The 11,563-nt window shown below is 39.5% G+C and overlaps 1 pseudogene; it reads left to right on the top strand.

Annotated features, from left to right (window-relative positions):
* The first annotated feature begins 10,732 nt into the window (after positions 1 to 10,732).
* On the top strand, positions 10,733 to 11,128 carry LOC104682605 (annotated as a pseudogene).
* The last annotated feature ends 435 nt before the right edge of the window (positions 11,129 to 11,563 follow it).

Raw genomic sequence — 11,563 nt, 5'->3', positions numbered from 1 at the left:
GCACCCACAGTTAATAATAACTGTATTTGGCAGAAAATAATTCTTATTACTATGTATTTAATTTGTAAACATTCAAGGTCTTTGAAATTTTGATTTTAAAGCTAATTTTCTAGAACAAATAACAGAAACATACAGATACTGAAGGTCATCTCTCCTAACTTTCCCATTTCATAGTTGAGAATTTGGAAGCTCAGGGAGAGACGAAGTGGCTTGGTCAAGTCTTCTATTCCATTGGTTATTTAGTGCCATAGCATCTGTGTCACTTATTTTAATGAGTTTTCAAAATTCATGACAACCAAAAATTATGATTAGGTTTTTTTATAAGGATGTATGAAACTTGATGTCAATGATGATTACATTCCAATTTTCTATTTGTTTTAATTGTTCCAAGAAAAGAAGGTTTTGTTCTTTTCTATACGGGTTCTCTGGATGTGACTCTATACTTGGAAAGGGAAGAAGAAAATGGAAGCAAACATCAAAATCTTAGTTCTCAATATTTTAACTAACAGGTTAGTTCAGATATAATTCAGAACTGAGTATATACTGTATAACGTCCTTGTAGAGGACACAGTTCAATAGGTTTTAGTATATGCACTGTATTGTTCAGATATCATTCATTATCTCATTTTTTTTTCTTTTCTTTTTTTTTTTTTTGAGACAAGGTCTCATTTTGTTGCCCAGGTGTAGTACAGAGGTGTGATCATAGCTTGCTGCAGCCTCAACCTCCTGGGCTCAAGTGATCCTTCCATCTCAGCCTTTTTGGTAGCTAGGACTATAGGTGCATGACACCCTGCCCGGCTAATTGTTTGACTTTTTGTGGAGATGGGGGTTTTGCCATGTTGCACAGGCTGGTCTCGAACTTCTGTACTCAAGTGATGCACCTACCTCGCCCTCCCAAAATGTTGGGATTACAGGTGTGAGCTCCCATGCTTGGCTACTTCTATTTCCAGAATATTTTTATCTCTCTCTCTCAAAACCCCATATCCACTGGCAGTCATTCACCGTTTTCCCCCTTTTTCCCAGTCCCTGGCAACCACTATTCTACTCTGTTTTTATGGATTTGCCTATTTTGAACATTTGATATAGATGGAATTGTACAATATATGGCCTTTTGTGTGTGGCTTCTTTCACTTAGAATAATGTTTTCAAGGTTTATCCATGTTGTACTATGTATCTGTACTTAATTTATTTTAATCGTCATATAAAAAAGTATTCCATTTGGGAGGCCGAGACGGGTGGATCACGAGGTCAGGAGATCGAGACCATCCTGGCTAACACAGAGAAACCCCGTCTCTACTAAAAAATACAAAAAACTAGCCGGGCGAGGTGGCAGGCGCCTGTAGTCCCAGCTACTCAGGAGGCTGAGGCAGGAGATTGGCGTGAACCTGGGGAGGCGGAGCTTGCAGTGAGCTGAGATCCGGCCACTGTGCTCCAGCCTGGGCAACAGAGCCAGACTCCATCTCAAAAATAAATAAATAAATAAATAAAAAATAAATAAATAAATAAAGTATTCCATTGTATGGATATACAATGAAATGTGGCCTATATTTCGGAACATTTTGTTTGGCCATTCATCAGTTAATGGACATTTGAGTGGTTTTCACTTTTTGACTATTATTACTATTATGACTAATACTGCTATAAATAGTCATGTATAAATTTTTATGTCAACATAAGCTTTCTGATTCTCTTGGTGTATATGCCTAAGAGTAGAGTTGATGGGTCATATGGTAATGCTATGGTCAACATTTTGAGAAACTACCAGGCTGTTTTGCAAAGTGACTTTACTATTTTACATTCCCACCAGTAATGCATGAGGGTTCCAATTTTTCCACATTTTCCTCCAAAAATTGTTAGTGTTTTGTTTTTTATTATAGCCATCCTAGTAGGTATGAAGTGGTAGATCACTGAGGTTTTGACATACATTTCCCTAATAACTAGTGATTTGGAGCCTCTTTCTATGTGCTTATTGATCATTTATGTATCTTCTTTGGAGAATATCAATTCAAATCCTTTATTTTAAACATTGGGTAATTTTGTTTTTAAACCATTGATTTGTAGAAGTTCTGGATATAAATCCCTAATCAGATATATAAATATTTTCTCCCATTTGTGGGCTGTCATTTTATATTCTTGATGATGTCCTTTAAAGCACAAATATTTTGAATTTTGATGCTATAGCTAAGAAATCATTGCCTAATCCAAAGTCATAAAGATTTATTCCAATCTTTTCTTCTAAGAGTTTTATAGTTTTCACTCTTACATTTAGACATATGATCCATTTAGATTGAATTTTTGTATATGGTATGACATAGGGGTTCAAATTCATTCTTTTGCATATGGGTAGACAGTTGTTCTGGCATCATTTGTTGAAAATATATTCTTCCGGCCGGGCGCGGTGGCTCAAGCCTGTAATCCCAGCACTTTGGGAGGCCGAGACGGGCGGATCACGAGGTCAGGAGATCGAGACCATCCTGGCTAACACAGTGAAACCCCGTCTCTACTAAAAATACAAAAAATGAGCTGGGCGAGGTGGCGAGCGCCTGTAGTCCCAGCTACTCAGGAGGCTGAGGCAGGAGAATGGCGTGAACCCGGGAGGCGGAGCTTGCAGTGAGCTGAGATCCGGCCACTGCACTCCAGCCTGGGCAACAGAGCGAGACTCTGTCTCAAGAAAAAAAAAAAAAAAAAAGAAAATAAAATATATTCTTCCTCCATTGAACTGTCTTGTCACCTATGTTAAAAAATCAATTCACCACAAATTTAATGATTTATTCCTGGGATCTCAGTTCTCTTCTACTTATCTATATGTCTACACTTATGCCAGTTCTATATTGTCTTGATTAATGTAGCTTTGTAGTAAGTTTTGATAACAGAAAATGCAAGTCCTCAAACTTTGTTTTCTCAAATATCGCTTTGGTTATGTTGGGTCCATTACATTTCTATATAAATTTTAGGATCAGCTTGTCAATTTCTGAAAAAAAAGCCAGGAATTTTCAATTTTTACTGAGGAATAGTTTGTTACAATGAGACCTAGATACCACAGAGATTACAGAGATGAAACCCAGTCTTTAATCCTAAAAGAATCAACAATCTTGTAATAACACATATATGTCAACCATCACTTTATTGCCTCTTAGCTCCAGATTCACTCCAGAATATATGCCCTTTGATAATGGGCAGAATTCTTTCGAGTGTCCCCTCCTTACAGTGAGCATGATGCTAAGTTTTCTTAGTAGAGGCTGTTGGAAAGATGTCTCCTGCTGTTTCTGACTACTGCATGGCGAGTTGGTGGAGTAGGTTTGAAGACATCTGGTGGAACTCTGTTTTGGTCACATTCCTAGAATACGTAGTCACTAGGCAACCTTGTAGTTTCAGCCTATCCTGGCAATAAGCTTCCCATGGACCCCTTGGCATGGAAACTGGTGTCCTAGAGTCTTCCTGCCCACATGAATGCCTCAATTCCCTGTGCAAACCTGCATGTGGATTGTCAACAGACTGGGAGTTTTTCACTGAGACATTACTGTGTGGCTTGCCTGCTGCCTGGATTCCCACCACCTGTGCATAACCATGCATCTGGCTTCTGATCTGCTAAGCTCTGGCTGCACACTGGAGGGATGCTTCCTGCTCTCCTAGTGACCCCAGACTAGCTCTGGCTAATGCAAACCAGTGAACTTTTCTGTTTCTGTTATCAGGCTGAACTGCACCTTCTCCAATGAGGTCTGTATCCCAGGTCTGGGGAGGGGGCCCCTTTACAACTTTGTTCTTCCTTGATTACTCTCCTTCAGCCCTAGGGTACCTTATAGTTTTATTTTACTGTCTTTGTTTCTGTATATTCATTTATCAGAGTTTAATAATTCTTTGTATTATATTTCTTCTATGTAACCCACTGTGTGATTGGATCCACACTGATACAACAAATAACATTACAGTTCGGAATTAGTTGGTTATAGCTTAAGAGATCTGCCAGTGAGATAAGGATTTGGAGCTCACAGTCTATTGATGGAATCAGGAAAGACTTAATGAGGGAGTGCAATTTAAGATGAGGCCTTGAAGTATGGATAAGGATTTCCTTTGAACTTACCATTAGGGAGCTTATCGTTTTAAGATGATTTCTTAGATCTCCACTTCAAGGGTAAAGACATTTACAATCTGAATTACACTATCTGTCCCAAACAGCTCTCCTTTACTCCTGACAAGCTTACCCTGGATTTTGCTAATGGTCTGGGTGGAGTTGCTAAACAAGGATTTAGAGATGAGCAGAAGAGATACCTGAACCTAAGTGGGTCCCTGACCCCCAAACAAGAAATATTTAAATGACATCATCTCCTCAGAATTACTTAATTAAATGTCTGAAAGAAAGGCTTTGATGGACTGTTTAGTTTAGTTAGAAATGAACACCCATAGCCATATGTACTATTTAATTTCCTCTCCAAATATTTGCATACTGTTGTGTAGATGTGGCCTATATTTTGGAAGATTTTTTTTCCTTTGAAGTACGTCATTACACTGTTTTATTTCCTATTTGAACACCAAGTACACATTACTTTTCATTTCTTTTTGCTTGCCAAGTCTTTTAATTTACTTTCATCTCTTTACAAATATCGAATAAAAAATAGTGATTTGCAGGGCTATTCAAAGCATGGTTCGTGGACCAACAGAATCAGCATCATTTGTGAGCTTACTAGAAAAGCAAATTTTGGGGCTTACCTCAGACTTAATGAATCAGAATCTCTGAGAGGTGGGACTCTGAATGTGTGTTTTAACCAGTTTTCTAGGTGATTTTATGCACACTAAAGTTTGAGAAGCGCCAGTTAAGATTTTACAAATTGCATTTCATTTGAGACACATTCTAGAATTTAAAAAATATCTGTGATCTTAAAAGCCACTTCCAGTTGGGAGTGTGTATCTCCAGCAACCCTGATAAGTTGGAATCTAAATACTGCTTAACATTTTTTACAGATGGGAGTTCACCACCTCACAAATCAATCTGTTACCTTTGGGAACAATTCAAATTATTGAAAAATCTCAAGGCCAGGCACAGTGGCTCTTGCTTGTAATCCCAGCACTTTGGGAAGCTGAGGTGGGAGGATCCCTTGAGCACAGGAGTTCAAGACCAGCCTAGGCAACACAGCAAGACTCCAGCTCTACAAGTACAGCTGGGTACTTGTGTACCCAGCTCTTAAGGAAGCTGAGGTGGGAAGGCTGCTTGAGCTCAGGAGGCTGAGGTTGCTGTGGACCATGATCATGCCCCTGCACTCCAGTCTGGGCAAGAGGGCGAGAATCTATCTGAAAACAAAACAAAAAGAAGAAGAAGGAAGAAAAATCTCATTTATTATACATTTAATCCAAATTGAGTTAATTGCTCCTTTTGATCCTTGTTCCCAATCCTCCTCATGAGGAGCATGAAATAAATCTAGTTTCTTTCTTTTTTTTTTTTTTGGAGACAGTCTCGCTTTGTTACCCAAGCTGGAGTTCAATGGCACAATCTTAGCTCACTGCAACCTCTGCCTCCCAGGTTCAAGCAATTCTCCTGCCTCAGGGATTACAGATGCCCACCACTACACCCTAATTTTTGTATTTTTAGTAGAGGGGTTTCACCATGTTGGCCAAGCTGGTCTTGAACTTCTGACCTCCGGTGATCCACCCGCCTTGGCCTCTCAAAGTGCTGGGATTACAGGCATGAGCCACTGCACCTGGCCTAAATCCAGTTTCTTTTATACAGTCCAGACACTTAGATATGTGAGACAGCTGTCTGCTCTCTCCTAAGAATTTTCTTCTCAAGAGAGAACATTCTTAGTCCCTTTACTTTCCCCACCTAATAAAGCCTTTTGGATTCTTCATTCAGAATGTATTTATATATCGACATTCTGCTTAAAAACATGACATCCAGGCTGAGCACGATGGGGTCTCATGTCTGTAAACTTAGAATTTTGAGAGGCTGAAGTAGGAGGATGGCTTGAGCCCAGGAGTTCAAGACTGGTCTGAGTAACATAGCAAGACCCTGTCTTTACAAAAAAAGAAAAAGAAAAACATCACCCCCAGAATTAAATATAAACTTTTCCAAGATGTTTATCCAATTAAGGCTATTAAAGATTGTTCTACCAGATGTAGAAATTAACTGAATCCTCTCCTGGACTTTAGAAAGTTGAATTCCAAGCCTGATTTTGGACAGAACACTTAATTTCTGTGGATTTAATTAAAACTAGAATTACTATGTGGCACTTAAACCTGAGGAATTGCTAATGTTTAAGAAGCAGATATTGCCAATAGAACTTTTGAAAAGAATTGAAATGGAATGGTCACAAAAGCCAGAAGAATCAGTAGAAAGTCATGTTGCAGCTATTTGATTCTTTCTCTTAATAGGTGTGTGCTAAGACCTCAGTCTGGACAAGTCCCAGGAGCCTGGGTTGGGCTTCAAGACAGGGTGTTCTTTGCCCAGGGTGCCATAGTTCTCCATAAGGAATCAGGGGTAATTGATAGATACAATGTTCTGCTGGTGGGCAAGGTTGGAGTAAAGTTAGACAGTCCAAAACTGGGTCGAGCAGGCCTGCATGAAAAGAGATTGTTGGTTAAGAAAGGACAGATGACTGTGGATCAATAGCAGCGTGTTCTCATCCTTGTCCTTCCATGCTTGCTTCCACAGATATGCTGGATGACTTTAAAGATCAGAAGACAAGTGACATGCCTGTAATCTCAGCACTTTGGGAGGCTGAGGCAGGTAGATCACTTGAGGTCAGGAGTTTGAGAGCAGCCTGGCCAACACAGTGAAACCCTGTCTCTACTAAAAATACAAAAATGAGTGGGGCCTGGTGGTGCATGCCTGTAATCCCAGCTACTCAGGATGCTGAGGTGGGAGAATTGCTTGAATCTGGGAGGTGGAGGTTGAAGTGAGCCTAGATTGCACCACTGCACTCCAGCCTGGATGATGGAGCAAGACTCCATCACCGCACCCCCACTGCCAAAAAAAAAAAAAAAAAAAGAAAGATGCGTGAACAGTTGAAGCCCAAGAGCACAAAATTACAAAATTTTGGCACTATCAAATGACAGAAAAGTTAACAACAACCAAAAAAACAAAGGTAGAAAGATGTTGAACCCAATAGAATGCTTTTGTTGCAGTATAAAACGGAATTTAAACTGGCTAAACAAAAGAGATTTATTTGTTTGCACAATTAAAAAGTAAAGATGTAGAACCATCTTCAAGAGTGGCCTCATCAATCTTTCTCTGGGATTCTGTGGGCCTTGCCATCCCGCATGTGTTATGTGTATCCTCAGGCTAGGCCAGGGGGTCATTTCCTGGGGAAGAGAGCATGTAGCTCCTGAAGGGTTGATTGAAAGGCTTGTGGTTTGCCTTGATTAGCTTACTTCTGGACAAATCACTGTAGCTAGGGGGAGTGCCTTGTAATGTAGAAGGAGATAGTATAGTTGTTTTTTAATGCCTCATGATATGTTTGGCTGTGTCCCCACCCAAATCTCATCTTGAATTGTAACTCCCACAATTCCCACATGTTGCAGGAGGAACCCAGTGGGGCCTGGTGGTGCATGCCCTTCCCTTCCCTTCCCTTCCCTTCCCTTCCCTTCCCTTCCCTTCCCTTCCCTTCCCTTCCTTCTTCTTTCATTTCTCTTTAAGACTTTTTACTACCAGTTCAATCATGGATTTTTAGTAGTATGCTAGAGCTGGTTCTTTCTGGTTCTCTAGGGTCAATAGCTAAATGTTCAGGTGATTGAATTATGGGGGCAGGTCTTTCCTGCACTGTTCTTTTGATAGTGAATGAGTCTCACAAGATCTGATGGTTTTAAAAATGGGAGTTTCCCTACACAAGCTCTCTTTTTTGCCTGCTGTCATCCATGTAAGATGTGACTTGCTCCTCCTTGCCTTCTGCTGTGATTGTGAGGCTTCCCCAGCCATGTGGAACTGTATGTCCATTACACGTCTTTTTTGTAAATTGCCAAGTCTCAGGTATGTCTTTGTCAGCAGTGTAAAAACAGACTAATACACCTCCCAAATCCCACAGCTGCTAAATAGTGGGGGAAGAGTGAGTCATCACTTGAGCAGACTGCAACTCAAGGCCTACATAACTTAATGCCTACTGATCTCTTGTTTCTTCCAGGAAAAGCTCCAGGGAGGGCTTTGGAGGGACTGGTCCATGTGCTCTTTCCTGAACCAATGCTAGGTTTAAGGGGGATAGGCCAGAGTTGTGTGTTAGCGGCCAGAAGTGAATGGGAAGAGTCAGCACCACACAAACAACATGGAACGAACTCCTCATAATCACCACAGTCCCTTCAGTGGGTTTTCTGGATTAGTGATAGTGATACCACAGTTATAAAATAGTCTCCATTTTCTGCTCCAGAGAATGACTTTATTTTCATTTTCATTCTTTGTAGAGCTTATTTATGTGTTTTTATAATCTGTTGACTTGTTTTTTTAAAAACTAATTTTCATTTCATTTTCATGTAAAGGATCAGTGATATCTTTCTTGGTAATCTGCAAATTCCTCCAAAGCAGGTGTCCTCTTCTATTCTCCTCCTCTTTTCTCTTCTCTTCTCTTCTCTTCTCTTCTCTTCTCTTCTCTTCTCTTCTCTTCTCTTCTCTTCTCTTCTCTTCTCTCCTCTCCTCTCCTCTCCTCTCCTCTCCCCTCCCTTCCCTTCCCCTTCCCTCCCCTCCTCTTGTCTCTTCCTTCCTTCTCCTTTCCCTTCCCTTCCCTTCCCTTCCCTTCCCTTCCTTCTTCTTTCATTTCTCTTTAAGACTTTTTACTACCAGTTCAATCATGGATTTTTAGTAGTATGCTAGAGCTGGTTCTTTCTGGTTCTCTAGGGTCAATAGCTAAATGTTCAGAAACTTTTTGAGTTGGTTTTAAACCATTAGTGCCTTAAAATTGTCCCTGGGGGAGTATTTATACCACGAAAATTGGAAATGCTACAAATCAGGACTCTTCTCCCTCAGCCAATTAGCTGTAAACCACTAATCTCATGTCAAAACATATTATAATAAAAGGCTTGGCACAAATATACATATGTAACAAAAAATAAAAAAAAAAGGCTTTTCCTGTGTTATAGTTCATCCTCTAGGAAGTAAATTGTAATTCCAGTTTCCATTTTCTGTCTGTATTGTGTTTAAAGATTTAAAAGCATAAAATTATTAGGAGATTAAGTACAATTTTTCAAATAATATTGAGTCCATTATATATTTTTTTTCTGATTTCAAAACCTGAGTCTTAAAAAATAAAAAGACAAGCCACAAATTGGAAGAACATATTTGCAAGTAATACATCTGGTAAACTATTTCCATCCAGACTACATAAGGGATACTTATAACTCAATAAATGGAAGACAAACCATCCAACTAAAAAATAAGGAAAAGAGCTGGGTGTGGTAGCTCATGCTTGTAATCCCAGCACTTTGGGAGGCTAGGGTGGGAGAATTGCTTGGGCCCAGGAGTTTCAGATCAGCCTGGGTAACATAGCGAGACCTCATCTCTCTAAAAAAATACCAAAAAAACAAAAACAAAACAAAACAAATATATATATATATATATATATAGGCAAAAGCTATGTAGAGACAGAGTCTTTCTCTGTTGCCCAGTCTGGAGTGTGGTAGCACAATCTCAGCTCACAGCAACCTCTGCCTCCTAGGTTCAAGCGATTCTCCTGCCTCAGCCTCCAGAGCAGCTGGGATTACAGGCATGTGCCACCACACCTGGCTAATTTTTGTATTTTTTAGTAGAGATGAGGTTTCACCATGTTAGCCAGGCTGATCTGAAATTCCTGAGCTCAGGTGATCCACCCATCTTGGCCTCCCAAAGTGCTGGGATTACAGGCATGGAACACCACACCCAATCTGAATAAACATTTAACAAAGAAAATACAAAATGGCTAATAATCTCATGAAGAAATGCTTAACACCACTAATCATTAGGGAAATGCAAAATAAAACTACATGCTATTATTACATACCTACTAAAATGGCTATAATAAAAAAGACTGACAATATCAAGTTTTTGCTAAGATGTGTGTAGAAATTGGAAACCTCATACATTGCTGGTTAGGAATGCAAAAACAGTGCAACTGCTATGGAAAACAGTTTGGCAGTTCCTCAAAAAGGTAAATATAGAATCTTTAATCTAGAAATTCCACTGCTAGATATATACCCAAGAGAGTTGGAAACATGTACCCACACAAAATTCGCACATGAATGTTCATAACAGCATTATGTGTAATAGCCAGATGGAAACAATCCAGATGTTCATAAACTAATGAGTGGATACATAAAAAGTGATATATTATCTACGCAGTGGAATACTATTCAGCAATAAAAAGGAATGGCTATTGATACATGATACAACATGGATGAACCCTAAAACATTATGTTAAGTGAAAGAAGCCAGACACAGAAGACTACCTTGTGTAATTTCATTTACAAGAAACCTTAAGAAAAAGGCAAATCTTACAGTGACCAAAAAAAAAAAAAAAAAAAAATCAATTGTTGCCTGGACCTGAGAGTAGGAATGTAAGTGATTGCAAATGGGCACCAGGGACTTTTTTGGAGTGATGAAAATACTTTTAAGTGAACAGTGGTTGCTACACAACTCCATAAATTTACAAGAAATCATTGTACACTTATGTTGAACAAATTTAAAGATACGTAAATTATGCATTTCTTACCCTGCCAACACCTAGTCGCATGGAAGTGGAGGCTTGGGTACATTCAAGATTCAGCTTCACAGTAAGCCACCGCCATGGCCGAGGAAGGCATTACTGCTGGAGGTTTAATGGATGTTAATACTGCTTTACAAGAGGTGCTGAAGACTGCCCTCGTCCATGATGACCTAGCATGTGGAATTCTCGAGGCTGCCAAAGCCTTAGACAAGTGCCAAGCCCATCTTAGTGTGCTTGCATCCAACTCTGATGAGCCTGTGTATGTCAAGTTGGTGGAGGCCTTTTGTGCTAAACACCAAATCAACCGACTTAAGGTTGATGACAAGAAACTGGAGGAATAAGTAGGCCTCTGCGAAACTGACAGAGAGGGGAAGTCCTGTAAAGTGGTTGGTGGCAGTTGTGTAGAAGTTAAGGATGCTGGCAAGGAGTGTCAGGCCAAAGATGTCATCAAAGAGTACTTCAAATGCAAGGAATGAACACATAAAACTTTGGTGCATACCAACATGCACACGCACCCACTCACACACACAAATTATGGCTCTGTAATAAGGCTGTTTCAAACAGCCTGAAAGTCACAAATTCACTTATGCATTTCTCATTAATAAGTAAAAGTAATAAGCCTTCAGGGGTTTAACCTTTTCAGCTTGTTTCATCTGCACTCTTCAAACTTTGATGAGTGGCTCAGAAACATTGAATATGCATACTTTTCCAAGGAACAAGATTTTTAATCTTTTCCTTGGTTTTAGAATCTAACCTACTGAATGAAAATATTTTAGAGTTATGTTATAATTTGATGACTGCTTATGTGGAAATTAACTATCACAAAGAAAATTGGGAGACATTCCCAGTCATACGCTTGTCAAAGTGGAAAAAGTTTTAATGATATAAAAACATAACTAAATAAAAACACA

The sequence above is a fragment of the Rhinopithecus roxellana genome, chromosome 2 (assembly GCF_007565055.1).
Source record: "Rhinopithecus roxellana isolate Shanxi Qingling chromosome 2, ASM756505v1, whole genome shotgun sequence".
NCBI lineage: Eukaryota > Metazoa > Chordata > Mammalia > Primates > Cercopithecidae > Rhinopithecus > Rhinopithecus roxellana.
This window is presented reverse-complemented; position numbering and strand designations above follow the sequence as displayed.